Source organism: Marmota monax, unplaced genomic scaffold, assembly GCF_021218885.2.
Source record: "Marmota monax isolate L192 unplaced genomic scaffold, Marmota_monax_Labrador192_F-V1.1 WCK01_AAM20220418_F8-fsc00081, whole genome shotgun sequence".
NCBI lineage: Eukaryota > Metazoa > Chordata > Mammalia > Rodentia > Sciuridae > Marmota > Marmota monax.
Genome location: NW_026695234.1, coordinates 7,685,310 through 7,711,196, shown reverse-complemented (window position 1 = coordinate 7,711,196; position 25,887 = coordinate 7,685,310). Strand labels below are relative to the sequence as shown.

The window sequence follows — 25,887 nt, the reverse complement described above, 5'->3', positions numbered from 1 at the left end:
CCACACAAATCACCGGGTGACTAAGGGAGGTCAATTTCCCAGTGTCTGCGGGCAAGGATGCAATCACGATGTGGCTCCTGGGGGCGCCCTCCTTGAGCTTCCTTCCGTGTCCGGCCTCCCTGGGGTGCACCTGTCCTCTCTCACTAGAGCATTGTTCTAATAAGCACTGTGTGGATCTTTTGCCTCTGCTTTCATGGAAACCTTTAGAGGGTCAGACTGGGAAGGGTCTTGCTTATCCAGTGCTTCAGGGCCTAGCACAAGGCCTGTCCATGGCAGATGCTTTGAATGTTTGCTCTGAATTGAAGTGACTGCCTCTCTTCAGTACTTCCGGCACCCTTGAGGCCTTCTTTGCTTTTCAGGAAAACACTTCAGAGAGAAGAGGACAGCCAGGTGAGCTGATGACATCTGTGGAGAGGAGGAAGGTGGCCTATTGGGGCCACGGGAGGAGAGACAGAGATAGGCTGGGGGGGGGGGGGTAGGAGGAACGTTTAAAGTTCAGAACTGGCCAAAAATGTAATCACAGTATTCAGACTGTGAAGCAGACTCCTAAGAGAACCAGGCCGTGAACAATAGAGAAACATTTTAGAATGGATACTGGGTTGCTTTATAAGTGTGTGTATACTTTAACCTATACTATAGATATCAAACTCCTTTCATTAATTCATTAAATATATTTACATATTTGGGAACAGCTGTATAGAACATTATGTTGACAGGGACAATGTTGTATGTATATGTGAGTGTGTGTATAATTTGTTGAACACTATCTGTCATTTTCCTATATTATCTCGTTAAATGTTGGCAACTTTGTTAGGTGTTTATTTTTGTTTCTAGGTAATAGGAAAAGAAACAAAGGCTTAGGGACTAGTAATAACTAATCCAAGGTTCAAGTGGCAGAGCCAGAAGTCATACTTGGGCTTTCTGAATACATGACCAGGGCCTTCTGCTATGTTATCAAAAAGGAGGAAAATATTACTGGTGAGATCAACAAATGGGCTCTCCTTAGACACCTACTGCCCACTCTGTCTACATAGTTGTCTTTCCTTATTTCATGGTAGCCACTGTCACCACTGGCTTCTTGGCTGGTTTGGTAGATTTGGGAAGTGAAGGTGGTCGTAGCATCCTATGATTCAGGCTGCTTTCTCTAGACTGTGTTTAGAATGGGTTGGAGTGATTTTCCATTTTTGTTGTGTGTTTTGTTGTTGTTTTTGTTATTGTATGGTACTAGGGATTGAACCCAGGAACGCTCTACCAATGAGCCACATCCCCAGCCTTTTTCATTCCAAGGTTTCACTGAGTTGCCCAGGCTGGACTTGAACTTTGTGATCCTCCTGTCTCAGCTTCCCAGGTGTGATTTTCCATATGGAGCATCTGGAATGGACAAAACCAGATGCCTTATCCTTCTGGACCCAAAAGATGTGGGCCCTGTGCAGTTGGGTACATACACGGAGACCAGATGGGCGGTCTCTAAACCAGCTCCTGAAGGACATTCCTCCACCACATAAGACTCTAGCCTCTGCTGGAGCAGGCAGTCTGGACAGGGATATCAGGTCAACGTGAAGAGGACCAGTGCAGGTGTCCGCCTTGTTTCCTGCTATTCAGTTCATGCAAGTTCCCACTCCATCCGTGTGAAGTGTGATGTGCAGGGCAAACTGGCAAAGCCTAGAAATCCCTGGAAAAAAATTGCCAGAACCTTTTATGCTGCTTCTCTCCCTGTTTCCATCTCACTTGCTCTCATGACCTTCTGAGACATGGGGCTAATGGACTTTGGCCGTTAGCACCCGTCATGTTGGGTACCAACCTCACCATGGGCCTCTGTAACTTCCTCTAGCCCCCTTGGTTCCCAAGAATAGTTTTGGAATGGGGCGCGCTGTGATAATGGGGGTTAATGGTAACCTTGGAATCAATTTTCCCTCCCAGAAGAAAATTCTCCAGGCTTAGGCTGCACACACTGTAATACTGAAAATGGCTCTAGATTTGAAAAATTGGCACGTTGTAGTCCAACAAGGCAATTTTTGAATTGTTCCATGCAGCTGTGCGCCTCTGGATGCTATGTTGCTTGTGTCCTAAAGCCATGGATAAAGAACATTTTCCAGCCAAAAACAGCTCAGAGGTTGTTTTTTCTTCTCCCACCCCAGCCTGAATTTGTTTTTTGTTCACCTGCCCAAAACCCTTGGAACTTTGGCCTCTACCTAAGCAGCTGCCAGAGCTGTTGGACAAAGTGAGAGTGTGTGGCTCTCTGCAGAATTTCCTTCCTGCAGGCCTGAGGGCAGAGGGCCTGGGAAAAAGGGTTTCCTGAAGAGCAGGGTCCATGCTGGGCAGCTAGGCAAGGGCAGAGCAGCTCAAGAATGCAGCTTCCAACCAGCTTTTCCTGGCTGGTGTCAGAGCCAGACCTTTCTTGGATGAAATGACAAGAACCCAGAAAAAGAAGCGTTTGATCATTGCGCAGGATACCTGATTTGATGAGCTGTGTTTTCTCTATTATAAGATGAGAACATTTTTTTTCCCCTGGCTTTACGAACATTTAAAATACAAAATAAGTCATCTCAGAATAAAAATAACAAGGTATATACTTCAAGTAATGGAAGCACAGAATGTGAGGACCGCAAGGCAGTGTACCAATTACTTAGTAAATGTCCTTGTTGTGAAGGTGGGGATTGAGGTTGCCCAAGGTCACGTATCTGGTTGGTGCATGAGATCTTCCTGTCCCCACATGGTGCTTCAGGCTCTTTGGGTAATGGCTCAGGTTGTCAGGGAAAGCCATTGTTCTATCCTTCTTCTCCAGTGGGGTCACAGCTCTCTTTCAGCTTATTTCTCCTTCATGATTTCTCTGCATGGTGGGACTTATTTGGTGACTGAAGATGAGAACCAAATAACTGGATGAAATAGAACATGGGACAAGGGCTGAACTGGTGCCTGACCTACTGGCTGCTGGCCCCTCTAATGCAGTTCTCACAGCAGGGCCTGTGATCTCCACTTGTCCATGGATCATCCCTTCCTCCTCAGGCTCCTTTCCATGGCTCACCATGTCATTCGTGAGATGATCTGTGCCTGTTTCTCTTGTCCAAGGCCTCAGGACCACTGGCTTCTCTCCACTCTGTCCTTGCCCAATATTATGCAGGTGTCTCTGCATGCTGATGTTTTTTTCTTTCCTTAGATGCATCTTGCCTCCATTCCCTTTTGCATTTGTCATTCATCTTTGCACACTTGATTATTCCCTTTGTCTAGAAAATTCTAGACTGACCTGTCCCTTCATTCCTACTTCCCTTCACCTAGTGAACTTTGACTCACTCTTTGTTCTCAGTTGTAACACCAGTTTCTTTTCACTAAGCCACAAAGTCTGGATGAGAGTATGGCCTCCCAAAGCACTTTTTCCTTCCCTATGCTGTTACCTTTCCTATGGCATCAGCCCATTGGAATCTCCCGTTTGAGTGTAAGCCTCAGAGGGCAGGGCTGTGTCAGGTTCATGTTCACTATCTTATGAGAGGCACCCTGCAGACTGCGTGCCTCATAGGAGGCATTCCACGAGTACTATATAAAATGATGTCACTCCCACTATAATAAATAGCAACAGTCGGCATTTACTGAGTGCAGGCATGTACCAGAAACTACAATAAGTGCATATTATACGCATCTTCTGGTTTGTATTAGTTCTTGTGTTAATGAAATGAGATAAGAGATCAGGGTTCTAGTTCTGGCTCTGTCACCAGCTAACGCTGGCTCTCAACAGTTACCATGGTTTCCTCCTCTTTAGCATGAAGGAGAGAGAAAGGAGCTGCCGGACTTCACTTCTCTGTTCTTTTTCCCAGACAGAGAGGGAATCAAGAGTCAGTTGAAGTGGGCCTACAGGGAATCAAGGCTCAGGATTCAGAGAACCAGCAGACACAGAGGGTCATCCGGGAGCAGGAGAGGGATCTGGCAGAGGCTGGGAAGGGCAGCGGGTTGTTCTCCCATGCTGGGGTAGAGCTTCAAAATAGAGAAGCCCGCTGCTAGCTGAGTCATTAACGCTGGGCTCCTCGCTGCCACCTCGGGCATTGTCTGATTTAAGTGTAATAGCTTGTTTGGTGGATTTTGCCTTCTATAGAAATCCCCCCAAGAGTGAAGTGCTGCATTCATCCGGGAGAGCAAGGGCCTTTGTGCACTGATGGCCCGGCCTTGGCTGAATGTGTTTGGAGTTGGTTATCAAAGGGGAGGATAAATTAGAGTGCAGGGCTGAAAAGAGAGGAAGAGGGGGCCCTTTCATGAGCAGGGCTGAGCACTTAGGCAGCTGACTTGGGGCTGTGAAGCCCAAGGCTGGCCCTCTTGCCTTTTGGCAAGGGGAGTGCTATAGGCAGGGATGGCTGTAGACTGTCAAGAGCCCAAACTCAGAGATCCAGCCAAGCCAGTAGGGGGCAGGCACTGGTCTCCAGTGCCTGGAGGGGGACTGCGAATGGGTCATTTTCTCTTCCTGTTCTACCTCTTTTTTTCTTTCGGGGTGGTTTAGATATCTGCATGAAGAGTAATACCCACTTGCACTTCCTGATTTATTGAATCTAGTTCAGATAGTGCTGCTGCGGGCTCTAAGGGGATTCTCTGATCTGGGAGACCCTATTCTGGGGCTTGGAACCTTCCCTTTATTAGCCCTCCCTGCATCTGCTGTTCTCCAGCCCTGCAACATACACTTGCAAATTGGTTTCCAAGCCAGTTGTGTGAAGGGCACTGATCAGCCATGAGGATGGAGCTCCTAGAATAAGAGCTCTTGGGCACTTGCTGCTCTCTATGGACTTAGCTTCTGATGTCCAGATGCAGAGACCAAGTTGGGCACAGCTGTCAGCTGAATCACAGGCAGGGCTGCCTAAATATGGCTCTGACTGCCTAGATTTTCCCTGTGACAACACTCACTCTATTCTTCAGTGGTCTTTTATCCCCATCAGTGTTCCTAGCCCTCCCACCCATCCCCCATTGATAACAACTTACCATTTGGGATCCAGATCAACAAAGGGGTCATTCTGCCAGGACCCAGATACCTGCCTTTTGTTTGCCCATTATAACTGACCCTTAATACCAAGATCTTAGAAGCATATTGTTTTCCAGTTGAAAGGAACCCAGGACATCAAGCTCTAGACCTATTATTAAAACCTGTCTTATGTTACACATATGTATGTGCATATATATATATATATATATGTATATTTTATATATATATATATACACATACACACATACACACACATATATATATATGTATATATATATATATATATATATATATATATATACATATAATATTTATTGTATTACTGGGGATGGAACCTTTTTTATTTTACTTTGAGACAGGGTCTTGCTAAGTTGCCCAGGCTAGTCTCCTAACTTGCAATCCCCCTGCCTCAGTGTTCCAAATAGATGGAATAATAGGTATGCACTTCCACACCCAGCTGGTTGCAGATATTTTTAAAAATTGTCTAAAAGTTATGACTCTACAATGCAACAAAACACACATTGTTCTCAGTCATATGAAATTTACCTGCTGTGGAGTGTGGTGCTGGACAGCTGTGATCCCAGTGACTCAGGAGACTGAGGATTGCAAGTTGCAAGACCCTGTCTCTAAAAAAAAAAAAAAAAAAAAAAAAATACCTGCCATTTCAGAGGCATTACTCCAAATCTATACATCTATCTCACTCTAATTGCACATTCAAATTATCTGAAAGCTTTTAATGAAATTCCGAGGTCTGACCCTTACATACAGACTCTTGTTCAATTTGTCCTGTGTGGGGTGTTTTTCCTAAAATACTGTAGGTGAGTCTAATGCAGCCAGGGTTGAGAGTCATTGACCTAGGGGCTTGTAAAACCACTGCCCTCCCCCCAACTAAGACCCCCAGCTGTGCATAGTCAGGGACTGTATGGACAGGAGTGTTGGCAGGCCAGTACTGGGGAAGCTGCCAGGATAGGTTAGACGCCATGAGCAGATTTATCATTTCACCCACTGCGTTTAAATCTTCCCTTCTTTTCTTACCCCTTGAGGGGTGCTTTCTTGGTGTTCGCTTAAAATAATTTAAGCTCACCACAGTGGGAAAGGAGCTTGGTTGCCTTGATGTGCTCCTGTCATTTCAAGGAACTCAATAAAAATTTAGTTTCGGTGTTCACTCAATGCAGCTTCTGCATAGAGGTCTTATGTTGCAAACCAGATTTCTCTTTTCATCTGGTCACCCCCAGGGAAATTGTGTATTTGAAATTCAAACAATATTTGGGCAAAAAGAATTTCTCATTATATGCAGTGGGGAAGGGCAAGGAGAGGAAAGCACTGAGAAATGATTGAGTGACATTTCTATTTGCCAGTTTGACTTCTTTACCAGTGGCAGCTGTGGTTTGGGGGCTGCCAGAGAACTTCAGTTTCCTGGTGTGGACTAGAAATGCCAGACCCCTGGAAAAAAAAATAATTGGGAGGAGAAAAATATGAGGGGCTAGAAATGGATGTGAAGAGTCCGTGTGACCTCAAGTTGATATTGTTGGTAACAAAGAGTATATGATAAGCAGAGGGTTCTGTATTTGACTTTTTTTAGGGGGTGGTGAGTGGTGCTGGCGATTGAACCCAGGGCCTTGTACATAGTAGGCAAGCACTCTACCAACTGAGCTATATCCCCAGCCCTGAAAGTTCTATATTTTGCACAACTTCATTATAGGGAAGAGATGGTTCAAATTCTAGACTCTCAGGTTGGAGGGACCTGGATCCAGAAGTCATCTGGATTTGCCTTCTTGACAGGTAGGTAGAGGAAGAATGCCCTCTACTGTGTTCTGACACTGATCAAGTACTTAAATAGATGCATACAAAATACATTTATTGAAGAATGTTTGGTATGTGGCTAGTGTTTAGGGAACAGAAGAGACCAATGAGACATAACATCAACCCTAGGTAACTTATAGTTGGGCTCCTGGAGGAGGAGCCCAACAATTAAAATGTAAGGGACACAGTGATCAGTGCGATACAGAGGAGAGCTGAGTGGAAGAACATTCACCTTGACCAATGAGGATCCAGGTGCCTTCCCAAATGCCCTCTTTTAATCCTGACAACAACTCTTGTAAATAAGTACCTTTATTTACAGGCAGTTACACTGATACGCAGAGGAGTTAAATTTGCCTTCTCAAGGTGACACAGTTGATAACCAGAGTGAGCTTGGGAACCCTGGATGTCCCAGGCTCATGGTTTGCCACCAGAACAAATAGCTTTCCTAGGAGTGCTAAAGCACTAGCTTTAGCTGGGGTAGGAAATGAGAAAGGGGACTTGGGGCAGGTATCAACAGGTGACAAAGGGCGTCTCTGGGAGAAGGAACATTGAAAGCAAAGATATCAAGGTTGGTAGCATGTGGGGGAGAAAACAGGGCACTGGGGGCCACAATGCAGAGAGGAAGATGAGGTGGAGCAGGAAGGGGGTTAGAACAGATATTTGAAACATGAAATGCCAACGAATTGGGATTTATGATGGGATAGAGGTGGAAGGATCTTCAAATTTTTTGAGGAGAAAGCAAGTGTGATATGATCATGGTTAGGTTTAAATTTTTTTAATTTGTTCTGAATAGTTATACGTGACAGTAGAATGCATTTTGATATGTCATACATAAATGGAATATAGCTTCTCATTCTTCTGATTGTACATGATGTGGAATCACAGCAGTCATGTATGCTGTTCTTGACTTATGAGTAAGAGTGGAAATTGGGAATCCTGGCTCCATCTTTCCCTAGCTATGTAAATGTGGACAAATTATTTACTCTTTCAGTGCCTCAGTTCCCTCACCTGTAAAATCAGAATGAAGAACAGTACTTATTGCGTGGAGCTGTTATAAGGATCAAATAAATAATACATGTGGGTGTTTAGGAAAATGGCTGGCACATCATTAAATTCTTCATAAATGTTGGGTGTAATGTTTTTAAAAATATGTTTTAGTTGCAAATGGATCTTTTATATTTATAGGTGGTGCTGAGGATCAAACCCAGGGCCTCACACATGCCAGGCAAGTGCTTTACCACTGAGCCACAACTCCAGCCCCGAGGGTATAATTCTTTACCTTTTGGAAATTTAATTCTGATAATGGTTATATAAAAGCAGATAGGAGGGGGAGAAGACCCAGATGTTAGTTAGGAGCCTATTGAAATAGTCTAGCAAGAGGGTGGAAGGGTATAATCCACTGTGGCAATGACAGTCCCCTGTAGAGGAATACCTGGGAGGTGGAATCAGGGTTGCTCTCCTTCTGCTTGGTGGTGGAGGTGGATTCACATGTTGCCCTAGATAACCCTCAGCTGGGGGGATAGCAGGGCCAGTCACAGAGCTCTGGGAGCACTGGGAGCAGTTGCAGGTGAGAAGCTATGTTTAGCTACATGCTAAACAAGAGTGAGAAGCAACCAAGGGCCCAAAGATGACACTGGGCAAGGCAGTCCTGTACTTGTTTCTGTGCTTCTTTGCCCCCTCCCAAGACCCAGGAAGCCCCATCTTCATGTGTCCTCTGTGCAGCCCTTTGCTTGCCCTTCCTCACATGGTCAGGACCTTAGGACCACAGGTCCCTGTCAAAGCAGATCCTGGGTCCTGCTGTTTCCTTGGGAGGGCCAGGTGTGAGGGATGGGTGGACAGAATTCCCACACCATGTAGACTAAGGGACAAGAGGGAGGATTTGGAGGATGGTGGTCAGTCCCTATAGAAAACAAGTATTATGTTTTGGGAGGAGAAAACTGATGAGTGACAAGCTTTGGGGCTGTCATAGATTTCCTGTTGCCATAGAACCCTTTGATGTGGGACCCAGTGTGTTTCTGAACTCTCCACCCCTGTCTGATCCTGTGCACGTGGCATGTGGGGTATAGAGGATGGCAGCTCACTGCAGCGTGATGGCTGTTGGTGAGCAGGGGGGTCAGCCTGGACCCTCCCTTCCCCGGTCCTCTATCCTCCATTCAATGCCACCCTGCCTGCTGCCTACATTTTGCTGCTGCCACTGCCACCATTGGCATAGAATCAGATGGTTCCCTGAGTTACGCATCAGGGATTCAGGCAAAAGGAGGCCTGCAAGTGAAGGGGTGAGTCTTAGAACAAAATTACCAGCCTGCTGTCAACCAGGCGCTCTGCCTCTGCAGAGCAGACTCCAGACAGGTTGCAGCATGTCAGGCTGGGGCCTGCCTGGGCTTGGCAGGGGTCCTGTGGGCATACAGAGTCAATTACCCAGAAAGGGTTCCACTTAACTTCCCCCGCTGCTTGCAGGCCCTGCCCCGGCCTCCGCAGCCTCGCTGGCTTCTGCCAAAACACCGTCAGCCTGTGCTAGAAGTGGCTGCCTGCCAACCCTGTCTTTGGGCATGTCCAGGGCCACCCATTCCAGGGGGCCCGCTTCCAGCCCTCATCAACTCTGGGGCTCCCTGTGCTGGCCCTTGGCCAGTGGATTTCCATTTCTCCTCCTGCAGACCCGGCAGGATCCTTCAGTGGGAGGGACATCAACAGGCTGCCTCATCTATGATGTCCATTGGTGGGTGGCCTCCCCCCTCTTGTGACATAGCATCCCACATGGTCCTAATCCTCCTCTGTCACTGTCTTAGGGCAGTGTGTGGTTACAGTTTGGGGGCTTTGAAGTCATACAGACATGGGTTTGAAGCCTGGGGTAGCCACATACTGCTGTGTGACCAGGCATATGACTTTAACCCCTTTGAACTTGAGTTTCACTACTGGCAAAATGAGAATAGTAATAGTATATATATATCTCTTGCAGGATTATTCTGAGGATCAAAGAAGATGATGGGCATTAAGTACCCCTTGTGCTTAGCACATGATGAATGCTCAACAAATATGCTTGCCTTCCTCTTCCCTCTCCTCCTCCTCCCCCTCTCCACCTTTCCCCTTCTCCCTCCTTCCAACCTCCTGTCCCTCCTTCTTTAGTCACAATCCTCACTTATCAGGAAGTTTATTGTTTCTGTTCCTCTTTTCTGCTCTAGAGACCTGAATTGGGAGAAAGCCTGGCTTCTAGTCCACTCATATCTTCTAGTTCTCTTCATATTGAGTTTACAGTTCTGAAGCATATGGAATCTGGGTATAGTCCCCTTTAATTGGGTAATGCATACATTAAGGACCTTAGGTTCTTTTAAGTGCCATTGGCTGCTTCAGTGTCCTTGACCACTGCAGTTTCATATTTCACAGACGTTTCCTTTTTGCACATTCCCTCAACAAGCCCAGTCATCTCCCAAATGTGTCCTGTTGACCTTAAACATCCAAAAGATGAGGCTCAGAGCTCTGTAAGTATAAGGCTATGACAGGATTCCAGCTTCAACAATACCCAAGGGATGGAAGGCAGAGTCTGCAGTCATTTAGCCATTAAGTCACTCAGAAAGCAGTTATTGATAGCCAACTGTGTACTTGGGAACTCAAGTTGAAGGAAGGTCTCTGCCCTCCTCTAGTGGGGAGGGGGATGAGGAAACAGACCATTACCATAGAATGGGTGTGCACTCTGACAGAATAGTGCTCCTGAAGGAGAGGGGTCGGAGAGGTTCCTGGGGCTCAGTGGAGAGCCACATTCTTCAGGTCCTGGAGGATTTCACTGAGAAGCTGGAGACATGGAACCTATTCTTTGCCTCCATCTTGGGAGGTGTGCTACCTAAGGATGGAATGACCGACTGCTTGGTGGGCTCTAGCCACCAGCCATCTTTCCCAATTTGTACTTTTGAAATCTATACATATGTTTCTCTCTCTGAGGGTCTTATTCCTGGGGCCAGGCCACACCTAGGACAGAGGGCACTGTCTGGAGGCATCCCAGGAGAGGGGCAGCAAGCCCCCATCTTTCTTTCTTGACATGGAGGTGGGTAGGTGAGGTGGGACTGGTGGATTCTGTGAGTGGTGACTGTGCCCCAGTACTGTACTAATTGTGCTAGACAGAGCTGTTTAAATACCACCAGACAGAATATTACTCAAATTAAAATGAGGCCTTAAATGTCATTATTTGTGTCATTATTAATAGCCCCTAATTGTGTTCTCTAATCATCATGAAATTATGTTAGTATTAATATTCACGTCAAAGCTGCCTAGGGAACTTGGAAGATTTAAAAAAAAAATTATACCATATGTCAGTTCCCATGAATGTGAAGCAAATGCTGGCTTTAGTACTTCAGTCCGGGCTACAGATGAGACGGCAGCCTGCGAAGGCTTGGGACTGGACTAACCTCTGGTCCTTGTCCCAGTGACTGGCTCCTGGATGCTCTACCTGGCAAGCCCTTTCACAGCATCGGTAGGACCTGCTCCCCTGGACACCATGCATGTCTCAGCCAGCTGCTCTGGCTGGTGAGGGGACCAGATAGCATCTGGTACCCTGGGACATGACACCCCTTCTCCTCTCCTCCAGCTCTTGGGAGCTGCTTGTGTCTAGACACCATAGTCAAAACCACATTGCACTCCTGCCTGTCCTCTCTCTCCATCTACTCACAGCCCTGCCTTAGTGGACTGTGGGACCTGCCCAAACTACTCTGTTGTGCTTGGGGAAGTGGCATGAAAGAAATAAGAGTTGAGTCTCCTGGAAAAATGTATTATATTATATATACAGAAAGAAATTTCAGACAATGTAGACTCAGAATTTCAAAGTATATACAGGGTGTCCATAAAATCTGGAAACAGGTGAATCTACTGTTCTTAAGGATATCCTACACTTTAAGGAATAAAATAATTTTATCCTTGTTTCTGCATTTTATGGACATCCGGGCCTTTGCCCAGTGCTAACTTTGCCAGGGCATCTTTGGGGGAAAACAGGGATTCCCAGTGTTCGTTTGGGGATTCATTTGCATACACAGAGTGAGAGGAGCTGAGTTATGCTTCCCCTTATGTCCCGGGACTCCCGTTCCTCATCCCCCCAGATTGGAATCAAGTATAAGAGGTGGGGTGGTGACAAGGCAGGCGATATTGCCAATTAGCATTCCCCTCTCTGGGGATGTGTGGGGTGAGTGCCCTGGGACACCCAGAGGCATCAGCCTCCTGCTGACATCACTCAGGGGCTCCTCTTCATCGTTTCTACAACATTCCTTTAGGCTGCCTGCTCAACGCCTCAGTCATCCACTAATGGAGTCCACGTGACCGCGATGTGTCAGACAAATCTGGGGCAAGCGCCTCACTCTCTTCCCAGAGCCCTTGGAATTCTCTGGAACTGAGAATATTCAAATGCCTTTCTTGGTGAAACAGCAGGCTTCCAACCCCCCAAATATTATGACTTGAGTTAAATATAACACAGGGTATGAAAATAACGGCAAAACATGGGAAGCAGAGAAGCCACGGAGTGAGCGACTCGTGCACACACTCTCACACACATAGAGTGTCTGTCCCTCAGGATGTGACAGGGCATCCACAGACCCCATAGCCAGGTAGGTAGAAAACCCACAAAATCACATAGAAATCGTGGTGCATTCTGGGCTGGTGAGCCGCCACTTCAGCCTGGAGAGGCCTAACTCTGCTGGTTTCTATACACACACACACACACACACACACATATATCAGATGTGGTTTGACTTAAAGGGTGGGAGGAAAAATCTTAGCTGCAGTGAAAAAGGAGACCTGCCTGCTCTCTCCACCATGAAGGGAGGCTGGGGTAGGACAGGCTGGGTCAGATGTGGCCAAGCATTAGGATACTTATTTCCCAGCCCAGAGGGCAAACAACATCACCCTCAGCCACTAGATTGCTTTTTAAGATAATCTAGAAGGAGCAGCCTTGACCTGTGAAAGGGAGGCTGGGGAGGCGTGTGCCTGAGACCGTGAGCCAGGTTCCAGAGCCTCTTTGCTTCCTTTGTAAGTTTATGGTGAAGACTCAGTGGGTCATAGATAAGCGAAAGGTCTTCCAAAAGTCAGTCACTCTGAATTCCAAACCCAATGATTACAGTAATTGTTGGCCTAGGGCTGGATTTGAACCAGTGAACCCAGAACAGAAGTATTGAATAGGCCTCCTTTCAGAGGCATTCCCCCACCAGTTACCCAGCAACACAGCACGTGGCCACTCCTCTCCCCCGCTCTCTGGGCCAGACAGCAAGTAGCTAAGGCTATTCCAAAAGAGCAGATATATCCACATCTTTGTAATATGGAAACCTCTACATGTGGGAGGATTTATGGTATTTGTAACCTGCTTTTAATTAAATGACCTCCTTTGATCCTTGTGAGGTAAGTGGGGCAGGTGTGATTATCCCCCACTGTATAGACAAGGGCATGGAGTCTCGGGACAGGTATTGGCCAAAGGCATATGGCTTATAAGGGACAGAAGTGGAGTTGACCCAAGCCTTTTCATTGCTAGTGCTATGTTTTGAATTGCCTCCTCTTAGAAGGTACCTCACTTTCTGTCCCCCTACCCCACTCAGAGGCAGCTTGGGAATATTAGTAAAATGTTGGGAACCAGCTAAACCATGAATTTATAAAGGCAGCATCAATAATGTCATTTATCCCCCCCCACACACACCCATCTGTTCTGTTTTCTTGTGGTGATGTCTCAGGTGTGCATGGGATGAAGTCCAGAGGGATGTGTGGGGCGGTGCAACAGGAAGAGGGGAGAAGGAGTTTACCCTCCTGGGGTCTTTGCCTTTGTTCTCTGTGGTTCCATTCCTCTTACATCTGAAAACAAACCACAGAAGCAGCAACTCCCTTATCCCCCTCTCTAGGCACCAAGTCCCACTGAGGCTTCTTATTTGATGGAGGAGTTAGGTTGAGGAAGAGATTCCTACTTCATTTGGTGGCTGATGGGAGGGTTTTAGGAAGAGGCAAGAGCAATACTGAGAATCCCTGTCCTTGACCCTCACCTAGAATGGCCACCTGCCTGCTGCTTGAGGAAGTAGACATGATGCTCTTCACAAACACACTTGATTCCTCTGCCACCCACCGCCCCTTCCATCCTGAGACCCACCGTCCAGCTTGCCACCTCTGTGCCCCATAACCTTCCCCACCCCCATCTTCCGCTCCACAAAGCCCCTGCTAGAAGTTGACAAAGCTGACTGGCTGCTTAATGTGCTACAGGTGTTGTTGCTAGGCAACCACCCCACTCTGCAGCTCAGACTCTGTCAGCCCAGATCAAACCCCTGGTAGCACTTAACCCCGTAACTGCTTAACACAAACACTAATTACCCAGGCCCACCAAACAGCACATTTATAAGCCATAATCAAGGGTGCGAGGGTGGATTCTCAGTCCTTCAACCAACACTTCCCACCACGATGTCGAGGCCCTTTGCTTGTAAGCGATGGCTCCTCTTTCCAGGCTGCACCAGGTGGACATAGAATTTCCAGCACCGGCCATCCCTCCTCCCTGGACTGGGTTCCTCTGAAGTCAACTATGTGCCTTCAGTTGCCTGCTTTCTGGAAAGAGTGTTCAAAAAAGAGTTCGTAGCATCTATTTCTGCATTTTAAACTATTTTTAGGTTAAGATCCTTGAACTAAAACCTCACAGTTATACTTGAACTTCATTTCTTTGATGTCTGACTCGGTTGAGTTGGAGATGACTATCAATTTTGGACAATTCTTCTGACACTTGAATATTTTTATCTTGCTCTGATGGAAAAACAAAACTAAACTAAACATCTCTTTAGGGTGACCATGGACCACACAAAGCACAAGGCGTTTGTAGATAAACATTTATATTAGAATGTAGACCAGCCAATAGTAGAACTGCCCTGCCTTGAGTTGGCCTCCCCATTTTGGACGGTGATTACATTGCTCTGTTAAAGGGACATACGCAAAAACCATTGGCGAATGCATGAACACAACCCTGTTTTAAATTTCTATTTCCTAAATCATAGTGTAGCTTCCACAAGGATGAGAGAAATCATTAAATGGCAGAGTAAACCTGTCTCTTCTTCTGACCTTTTTCTCATAAGACAAAACACTGCCTATAAACCAGATTATAGGAGATTCCCAGGTGGCACTGAACCTTTTTCTGTGGGTTGTCCTAATGGTAATGTGCAAGGCCAGGCCTGATGGGCCACAGAAGTGGAAGCCTCTCCCCACCAGCTGACAGGCACCTCCCAGGATGCTAGGTGCTGGGTGGTATTTCAGGGACTCACTCTCACTTTCTTTCTCAGCTGAAAAAAATCATTAAACCCTTTTATTGGCAAATGTCTAGTTATTCAGACATAGAGGAACAGAGAGATCTTGTTTTCTTTGAGCATTTACATCCATTATTTATTTAGCAAGGAATATTTCAACTTTAGAGCCACCTCAAAGTAAGTGTCATGCTCGCTCTGGGTGGCATGTGCCAGGAACAGTACTAGGTGCTTATGTATGTGTTCTTATTTAACTGTTACCTCAGCTCCAGCATATGGATGTGAAAGTCTCTACCATGAATTGAGGTTCAAAGATGCTAAATAACCTGCTCCAGTTTGCACAACTAGTAAACACTTCCAGGGCACAGCTGGCATTCTGAAGCCTAGATCTCCCTAGTACCATACCATATGGAGCCTCCCAAGAGACTGAAAACCACAGCTCAGAGAGGTTAAGTGACTTTCCTGAGATCCTGCCGCCAGTGAGTGATGGGACAGAGATTTGAATGAGAATTGATTTGACTCTAAAGTCCTTTTCATATTTTGTCTTCTAAAGTACACCACCTTTCAGAGTTGTATCTCCCAGATTGGGGATATAGGGACAATGGTCGAGCATTTGCCTAGCATGCACGAGGCCCTGGGTTTGCTCTCCAGTACTGTGCAAAAAGAAAAAAATCCCAGAGTTTTTCCTCCAGTTTCTGTATTGGATGTGCTTTCTTAGAGGTGAATTATCCATGAATCCAATATGGAAAAACAGGTTCTAGGGAGTAGCATAGATTGTGTACTGAACAGATTATGTCTTAAAGTAGGGATCATCTGTCCATCCCCTCACACTTTCTTAAAGGATCACATTGGAGAAAGAGAGAGAGGGATGGCGATGGGGGGAGGAGGAGGAAAGGGAGGGAGACAGAGGCAGAGAAAGGAGAGAGACAGAAACACACACACACATGTTCCTGCAGCCCGTGGCTCCCTGCTTCCCTCCCACATCTTGAGTCAGTAATGCCTTGGCTTTGGGCTAAGCCACTGTTGCCAGCTGGTGGCATTAAGAGTTGGGATTGCCAGCTTGGTCACAGGTGACAGATTTGGGAACATCATCATGGCCCTGGCTCCTTCCCAGTAGACCTAATGGGTCATGGAAAACCCTAGTTGGGGAGCTAAATGGGGGCCAAAAGAGACTGTGTAGTATGGATCTAAGTGGGGACAGGGACGAAAGGCTTGCCCCGTGAGTTTTAACACTTTCATGCAAGTGGTTTCTCCATAAAGTATTAATAATGTTCCTATAATTGATACTTCAGGGCAATAACCTCTGACAAAATGGCCCTGATTAGCAGATAATTGAGTGTGTTGGATTGTGTCCTGAGAGAGCTGAACGCCAGGCAAGGCCCATTAGCCCATCATAATGACCCCTTTTGTCAGGTATTAGTGTCATTAAGAGCCTGCTCTCTGAAATCAGTCCCTTTATTTAACTCTTTTCCCTAATTATATGGATCATTTTACAAATCAAAGCAAATGTTTGCATACAGCCCCCAGGCATGCAGTGGAGCAAGAAGATGGAGGAGCAGGCTGGAGACTGCTGAGTGGAGAGTCCTTGGTACCCAGAACACTCTTTGTCACTGGGAGTTTTCTGGAGGTGACAGGTTCCCTAGGAAATCCAGCTGGCGTTCCACGAGGATATGAGGATATGGTGCACCTGGTTGTCTTAGGGGCCTGGGTGAGGAAATATCTGGATGGAGTGCTTTGCCAAGAGAGCTTGCAGGCCACACATAGGTCAACACCTGAATCCATCTTGGCAAAACAGCTGAGCTCCTGGACTCAGAATAGCTGCATCCTTGCCACAGAGTGCATCAGGCTGGAACAGGTTGGCACCCGAGCCCAGCCACAGGGCACCTAGAAGACACAGAACACCCAAGCTAATCATCTGGGTTATGCCAGGAGCAGACTCCTGTCTCTGTCAGAAAGCACAAGCCTTTGGGAGTGGCTGGGGAGGATAAGTAGGCCCCAAGCCCTCCCTATCTGGGAAGATGTGGCCTAGGTGGACAGGTGTCCTCGCTTGGAGCTGCCAGCTAGGTAAGCAGTTAGTGCTCCTGGGACTCTCGGGAACTGAGAGCATGATCAGCCCCCAGGCCACACACACAGAAGTTGACACAACAGAAAGCTCCAGGGACAGAAAGCCAGTTTCTGACCTGCTCTCTCTAGCACACTCTCACTCATTAAAAAGTATAGACAGTTTGCCATTTATTTGAATACAGTCACTGCCTGACACCTTTTCCACCTTGCCCAGCTCTGTACAAAGCTTTTTTATTCCAGGGCAGGTTCAGTGTGGGTGAATCAGAAAGAGGTCTCATCTCCAGCATGAATTGCTTAGAGACAAGGGATGGATAGCATTTTGGCAGCTAAGAAGGATATATTTTTATATAAACCAAAGAGGAAGGTGAAAGGATATCATCCATTACAGCAAAGGCCCAGAGGTTGCTGAGCCGGGGATAATTTACTTATCTGGCAAAGTGATAGGTGAGTTTCCCAAGAGGAGTTAGGACCTGTTATGGGTCCTGGGTGGTATCTGGACCATATTTCCTCTGTCTATCCTACTTCTGCACAGTAAATGCTCCTTGAGTTTGCTTTCCCTTGTTTTAATCACAGAGAGCCTTGTGCTTCTGTGATTTGCGTTGGGCCTGGTGAATTTTCCCAGCATTGGCCTTGGGTGGAGAGCTGCCAGCCGTGCAGAGAAACTGCTGGGGTTTTTGCCGAGGTAGCAGAATTTTGGTGGTGGAGTGTGACATTCGCCTCTCAGAAATAATACCTTTCATTTAAGGTAGGAGAGGAGGTTTGACATCCCATGAAAATATGATTTTCAGCCCTGTTCTGCTTGGGGTACAGTTTTTCTGCAGGGCCTAGTTGCTGAACCAGGGAATGAAAGGCCCTGACTAGGTGATGGTAGTCCACGGGCCACTATGGAGGACTCTTCCCATTCTGGGGTTGCAGATGGGGAGATCCTACTCTTTGACTATAGCTCTCCTGGGGGGTCTATTTTGATTTTGTTTGTTTGTTTGTTTGTTTTGGTACTAGAAATTGAACCCAGGGGTGTTTAACCACTGAGCAACATCCATATCCCTTTTTAATTTTTTATTTTGAGTCAGGATCTTGCTAAGTTACTTAGGGCCTTCCAGTTTGGTTTCAACCCTAAAGTTTATTCTTTCTAGGGAACACAGTGTGCACCTCACCATCCTGAACACTGAGACTAGAATGATATTATTGGTGTTTAGACAAATTGTTTGATAAATATTCAACACCATGTCAATTCCTAAGTTGTAATGTAGAATTCTATATTAATTCAACCAATAAATAGTTTCTAAACTTTGCACTGCCTAGGTCCTGAACCAGGCACTGAATATAGGAAGAACAAGACATGGAACCATAGCTGGGTGTGGTGGCGCGCACTTGTGATCCCAGTGACTCAGGAAGCTGAGGCAGGAGTATAGCAAGTTGGGGGTCAGCTTCAGCAACTCGGTGAGGCCCTGTCTTAATATTAAAAATAAAAAGGGTTTGGGATGTGCCTCAGTGGTAAAGTGCCCCTAGGTACAAAAAAAAAAAAAAAAAAAAAGAAGAAAAAGAAAGACGTGGAAGCTTCAAGGAGCTCAGTATCCTACATGTATGATTTTGTTTTTGTTGCAAGACTCTCAATCCAATCCATTTTAATGCTGCTGTAGTAAAAATGTAGACTGGACACCATAGGAATACATGGGAGAAATGACTAAGGACCTTTGCCCAAGAAAGAAGGTAGAGGGCTTTCCTGAAGATGCAGTGCTTAAGCTGAGCTTTGAGAGTTTTGTCTGATAAAGGAATGAACTAACCCATCACCACAACAAAGAACAGCTATGATTTGTTAAGGATTCTAGTATAATAACCACAATACCTAACCTTATGGAGCAATTACCTTATACCAAATACTTTGCATAATTTATCTCATTTGATTCTACAGTAACCTTCCAAGAGAATATATTTTGGGGGGGTATTGAACTCAGGTTCACTCGATCTCTAAGCCATATCCTAAGCTCTATTTTGTATTTTATTTAGAGACAGGATCTCATCAAGTTGCTTAGTGCCTCGCTTTTGCTGAGATTGGCTTTGAACCAGTGATCCTCTTGTCTCAGCCTCCCAAGCTGCTGGGATTACAGGCATGTGCCACTGTGCCTGGCTGTAAGAGGGATATTTTTGATACCTCCATTTTATTGTTAAGGAGATAAAGATTTTGAGGGTGTTTATAAAGATACATACTCTGCTAGAGTCACATTATTATTAAATGATAGGTAATCAAAATTTGAACCCAGACTTTTGAAGCCAGAACATGAGTTCTTTTTCTTCCACTCTCCTACTTCCCAAAGCACTAGACAAATGTCAACTCATGAAATCCTCACAGTGGTCCAGAAAAATAGGTACACTTGTCCTCATTTTCAGGAGAGAAGATTGGTGGTGCCCTATGGTGATCTATGGTGTGCAGAGGGATATAGGAAGCAGAGCTTGTTTGGAAACTTTCAGAAGGAACTCTCGTGGATTCCTGCAGATCCTCATTCTACCTTCCCAGCTCTTCAGAATAACTGCTCCAGGTCTCAAGTTCTCTGTGGTTAAGATGTAGAGTTTGGGGTGAGAAGTGGAAGGTAATGAGGTTGGTGGTAAGTAAATGTCCACGTCCTAATCCCCAGCACCTGTGACAATGTTGGGATACAAGGCAAAGGGGTTGCTGATGGAATTGAGGTGACTCATCAGTTGACCTGAGATGGGAGATTATTTTGGTTTGTCTGGGTGGACCCAGTGAAATCGCAGGGTTTGGGGCTGGGACTGTGGCTCAGTGGTAGTGCACTTGCAGGGCATGTGTGAGGCACAGGGTTTGATTCTTAGCACCACATATTAATAAATAAAATAAAGGTCTATCAACAACTAAAATATATATTAAAAAAAAAAAGAAATCGCAGGGTCCTATAAATGTAAGAGGGAGGCAGAAGAGTGAGAACCACAGAAGACCGTGTAAGAGGGACTCACCCTGATATTGCTAGCTTTGAGGACTGACAAAGCTGAAGACAGCAAGTGGCCTCCAGATGCCGGAGAAGACAAGAAAGAGGATGCTTCTTAGAGCCACCAGCAAGGAATACAGCCAATGTCACTGTTTCAGTCCAGTGAAACTAACGTCAGACTCCAGAACTATAAGAAAATAAATTTGTGTTATTTTAAGCCAGGAAGTTTGTAGCAATGAGTTCTAGCAGAGAGAGTTGGAAAATAGGAAGAGTCAGCTTGCAAAAGATCTTGTGGACTGGACTAAAGAGTTCAGTCTTTAATTGATCAATCTTAAAAACCTAAGGACAGAGACCTCAACTATAAGGAGTCTGACCCAGATCAGCTTAGCCTTAGGAGATGAGGCTGAGTCTCCAAAGGAGTCAGGCTTAGCTAATTGTTCTAGGTCACCCAGGTCCCCGTGTTCTTTGGAGAATTAGGCAGTAGAAGATCACTGTGACTTGATCTTAAGAACATCGACAGGAAGTGAGAGGCTGGAAAGCCAGTGCTGTGGTAGGCTGCATCAGCTGATCCTTAAAGGCACATTCTGGGGCACGGGTTGCTTTTACAAGGGTTTATTCATTCAACAATTATTAACTGTTGGCCTACTATAGATTAGGTTTTTTTTCATATTTTTAATCGGTGCATTATAGTTGTACAAAACGGTGGGACTTGTTACATGTTCATATGTACATGCTATGTAACAACATAATTTGGCCAACATCTTTCCCCAGGATTTCCCCTTTTCCTCCCTTCCCCCTCCTCCTGGGTTTCCTTTCCTCTACTGCTTCTTTCTTTTCCTTCCCCTCTTTAGCTCCCACATATGAGAGAAAACAATCTTGACTTTCTGAGTTTGGCTTATTTTGCTTAACCTACTGTAAGTTTCATCCATTTTTCTGCAAATGACATAATTTTATTCTTTATGGCTGAATAAAACTCCATTGTGTTTATATACCACATTGTCTTAATGCATTCATCCATTGGTGGACATTTAGACTGGCTCCATAGTTTGGCTCCAGTGATTGTGCTGCTATAAACATGGGTAGATACTAGATACTATGGCAGGTATGATGGTGAACAAATATGTTTTCTACTATATCTACCATGGAGCTTATAGTTTCATGACAGTAAGATATCATATAAGAAGTCACAAAATAGGTGTGTAGTTACAAATTGCAGTTTAGTCTTATAAAGCAAAAGGGTAGGGTGTGCTGAGATAGTATACAAGGAAGACGTCATTTACATTGGGGATTTCATGAAGGTCTCTCTTGGGAGATGACATTTGAAATGAGACCCATGCATGAGATTGACTTTGCTGGGAGATAGTTTTAAAAAAGAGCAATTTCAAGGGATGGGAGCAGCATGTTTGAAGGTTTGTGTCTGGTAGGAGTATGTGGTAATCAGGGAACTCAGAGAAAGTCTGTGATCCTGGAGAGTGGTGCTTGATGGAGAGATGGTACAGGATGTCGCTGGAGAGCCATTAGAGTGTGGGACTCTGTGGGCCCCTTTAAGGATCTTGGACCTAATCCTGAGCAATATGGACAATCACTGAGGGAGAACAAAGTGACATGACCTGGTATGGACTTTATGAAGATCAGTCTGGCTATAGTGTGGAGAATGTTCTAGAAGGGCATGGACAGCAAGTAAAGAGAACAAGGAGGAGGCCATGCAGTGGTCAAGACAAGAGATAATGGTGACTTAGATAAGAGTGATAGTGCTATCATAACTGGGTAGATTTAACATTATTTTGAAGATAGACTCCTCCAGAGTTGGGAATAAGTTTAATAAGGGAAGTTAGGAGAAGGATCAGAAATAACCCCCAGACTGCTGGCAGAATGACTAAACGGATGGAGGTGTCATTTATTGATATGAAACAGGTTGGGGGAGGAGAGATTTTGATGGGGGAGAACTCCAAGGGTTTGTTTTGAATATATTAAGGGACCTTTTAAGATACGATTTTAAAGAAGGTAAGCCATTAGACAGGCAAGATTGGCACTCTGGGGGCTGGGGTTGTGCCTCAGCTGTAGAGCATTCGCCTAGCATGTTTGAGACCTTGGGTTTAATCCTAAGCACCATATAAAAATAAATTTTAAAAAATAGAGGTATTTTGTGCCAAATGTCTTCTTTGATATAAGGAGAGTAACTAAGAACAGAGTAGGGTCGAAGAGCATGAGAAGAAGATTAACATTAAACAGGGATGAGAGGTGGGAGGGAAAGGGAGAGAGAAGGGAAAATGCATGGAAATGGAAGGAGACCCTCAGAGTTATACAAAAGTACATACAAGAGGAAGTGAGGGGAAGGGGAAAAATAATATAAGGGGGACAAACGAATGTCAGTAGAGGGAGCAGAGAAAGAGGGGAGGGGAGGGGAGGGGAGGGGAGGGGGGATAGTAGAGGATAGGAAAGGCAGCAGAATACAACAGACACTAATATGGCAATATGTAAATCAATGGATGTGTAACTAATGTGATTCTGCAATCTGTATATGGGGTAAAAATGGGAGCTCATAACCCACTTGAATCAAATTGTGAAATATGATATATCAAGAACTATGTAATGTTTTGAACAGCCAACAATAAAAAATTTAAAAAAAAATAGAGGTATTTTGTCCAACTACAATTAAAAAATAAATATTTACAAAAGAAAGATTGATACTCTGAAATAAGGCTGAGTTCTGGGCATATATATAAATTTGAGAAATTTTAGTATAGATACTAAAAAAAATAGGGAAAAAAGATGAGGGCCCAAGACCAAATCTGGAGGAACTCTAGCATTTGTATTTTAGTATTGTATATACAATACCTCAGCAAGTATTCCATTTACTCCCCAATATTTTCATTTCCCATTGTAGTTAGGTGGGGCCTTGTGATTACCTCTAATTAAAGAAGTATGATGGAAATGACAGTTAAAAATTCTATATATGATTTTCAGTCTCTCTTTCTCTCTCTCTCTCTCTCTCTCTCTCTCTCTCTCCAGGTACAAGTTGTTGGAGCTTATGTTACCTGAGTCCCTGAATGACCATGTGGAGCAGATTGCCTGCACGTACATCCTGGCCTTGTTGTGTTAGGTGGGAACAACCTCATCTGAGATTTAGGTTGTTTGCTATTGCAACCTAATCTATTCTATTCTTATTAATTCAGATAAAGAAACTGCATAACATAGTTTTGAACAGTATAGACACAGGATCCAAGCTGTCTGTTCCGCTCTTGTCTTTTGCAGTTACTAGCTAAGACAGTCAGAAAAAATTTCTCTGTGTTTCTTAGTTCTCTCATCTAGCAAAATGGAGAAAATAATAAGTCTATGTTATGGGTTTGTTTTGAGGACTAAAGTAATTAAAAAACAGAAAGCTCAGAATTGCATAAATAGTAAGTTTTGTTTAAGAAAGAAGAGGCTGCGCAAAGCCAGCAAGAGGTTAGGAGAAAAACAGGAGAAAGTGAGCTCACAGGAACAGAAAGAGTGTTTCAAGAGGAGGGAAGCATTCGCTTGGCAAATACTGTTGCAGAGTCAAGTAGATGGAGACACCAGAGCGCCTGTGAGACTTTGTAATCTGTGGGTCACTGATGCTCTGAGCAAAAGCAGTGTCAGTGGTGCGTGGGCGTGTGTGCAAAGGAGCAGCTGTGGAAGACACAGTGATGTGGGTTAAAATGGAGAAAGCATCTGTTTCCATGCCCTTGGGGCAGCTTGGCTGAGAATGGAGAATACAGAGATGAGGTGATTATTAGAAGTGGATATAAGACAGGAAGGTTTTATTTGATTTTATTTAATTTTTTGGCGGGGAGGATTGAACCCAGGAGCACTTTATCACTGAGCCACATCTGCAGCCCTTTATTTTATTTGAAGACAGGGTCTTGAGAAGTTGCCGAGTCTGACCTCAAACTTTAGATCCTCCTGCCTCAGCGTCCTGAGTTGCTGGGATTATGGGGCTGTACCACTGGGATCCCACCAACACTTTGATTTTGAGATGGGAGATTCTATGGCATATTTAAAGAGTGAAGGGAAAGTTCAATCAGGGAGGGGAAGTTGAAAATAAGAAGACATTAATCATGGTCACATGTCCTGGTAGTGCTTTGAGCAAGTGAGATCTGGAACACAGGTAGTGGGACTGGCCTCCACCTCCATTGGACTGGGAACGAGGGAGGGGTGGAGGGAGGATAGGGCAGGTGCAGAGAAGGTGATGAATTTGGGGGCAGGAAAAGGAGGAAGTGCTCTTTGATAAACAGTGGGACTGACGTGGCTAAGTGGGAGGTGGGAGGCTCTGAGTGAGGGGAAGTGGAAAGCTGTCCCCAGGAGGGAGGCTGAACAAAGGCCCCACTGCCCACGTGGGCTTCCATTTGGAGGTGCCTGCCACAGCTCTGGATCTGAAGCTTATCCATAAGCTCAAAGCCAGAATCCTCTCTTCTCTCCATGAAGATGTAGGACATAGTTCTCTGCTAGAACAGGGTCCAGCTAGGGCTTACTAGTGGTGTTTGGTCCTCAGTTGGTATTTTCAAACTGGTTTCCCACCTCTCCTCCACATGAGCATTCCTTTAGAAACTGTTCTGTTCCAACTGTTCTCTCTCTTGAGATTTTATTGGGTCCTTTTGAACAGATCCCCTGCCTCATGGGACTTTACCCATCTGGAATGTTTTCTGCACCATCTCCTCTCAACTAAATCCAAATCACCTTTCTAGGCTATGCTCAGGCTTTGGTGCAGGGTCTCCATCCTGTCATCCCACAGTGACCTCTCCTGCAGTGTTCCCACATCACTTGGTGTCTACCTCCTCCTACTGAGGATAAGAGGCTCATGGCCATTACCCCCAGGGCTGCTCTGTGTGCTCCTTGTGAGCATCTTTCTCACCATTGTACGGTTCACATCTGAGTACCTACCAGTGCACCTTGCATGGCCCACGAAGGAAGATAGACATTTCTTCAGTGTGGTCAAAGATGGTGACTTAGACATCTTTAAGTCTCCTGTGATGCCTCACTTGTAACAGGTGCTCCCTAAATATTGGTTGATAGATTTGCTAGAGTGAGGAAGAGGGAAGAAGTTTAAAAGATTGGATGCCAAGGCTCCAGCTGGATTCATTTTTCTAACTGGCAGCATATTCCTTAAGCCCCTAAGCCTAGATTGCAACATCTTCAAATCCGTGAGACAAAGAACTCCATTCACAACCCACCCTGCCCCCACTCCCCGGAGTGAGCCAGAGAAGGACTCTTGTCTATAGGATCCATGGTGACCTTTGGATATTGGGGAATATTGCCAGCGCTAATAAAGTCCTTGTATGTCGGTAGGGCTTGCTAATTCCCAGGAAAGAATGTTGACAGTGCTGGGCTTGGGCAGGCAGTCCCAGGCAGAAGATGAAACATGTTTGTGCAGAAGGAGGGGAAAAGATGTGGGTCCCCTGGGCTGTCAGCCAGAATCTACACCTCTCTGCTGGTTTCCCCTCCTGGACACTCCCAGGAGGCATGTGCTGTGTGGGCAGGCACTTTAAAACAGCAGTGTGTGCTCGCTTTGTTTGGCTTTGAATGCAATGCCCTGCAGGTATGTAGTAGGTGTGCCCACCTGGGGCTTTGAGGGAACCTGGAATCATGCTCAGGTGTATGAATGGAGGCAATTGTGCTGGAGGGAGCTGTTAAGCTCTTCCACACCTCAGCCCTCACCTTCGGGACCTTGGGGTCACCCAGTGCATGTGGGCGGTTAGGCGATAAGCTAATAATGCTGGGAACAAAACCAAGCCAGACAGGATCTGAAGAACAGTGAAGAGACCTGCCATCCTCCATTCCATCCTTTGCTCCTGTTTCTATTCCTGCTTTTCCCTCCCTCTCCCCTTCCTTCATTATCCAGAGCCCTTGTTCTTCAGAAGTGGAATCCTAT

The 25,887-nt window shown here is 45.5% G+C and overlaps 1 long non-coding RNA gene across 1 annotated transcript; it reads left to right on the top strand.

Moving 5' to 3' along the window:
- The first annotated feature begins 288 nt into the window (after window positions 1–288).
- Window positions 289–24,806, top strand: LOC131423951 (uncharacterized). Its single transcript, XR_009226186.1, has 3 exons — window positions 289–390; window positions 19,444–19,658; window positions 23,010–24,806. It is a non-coding gene; the product is annotated as an uncharacterized LOC131423951 (long non-coding RNA).
- Window positions 24,807–25,887: the final 1,081 nt, after the last annotated feature.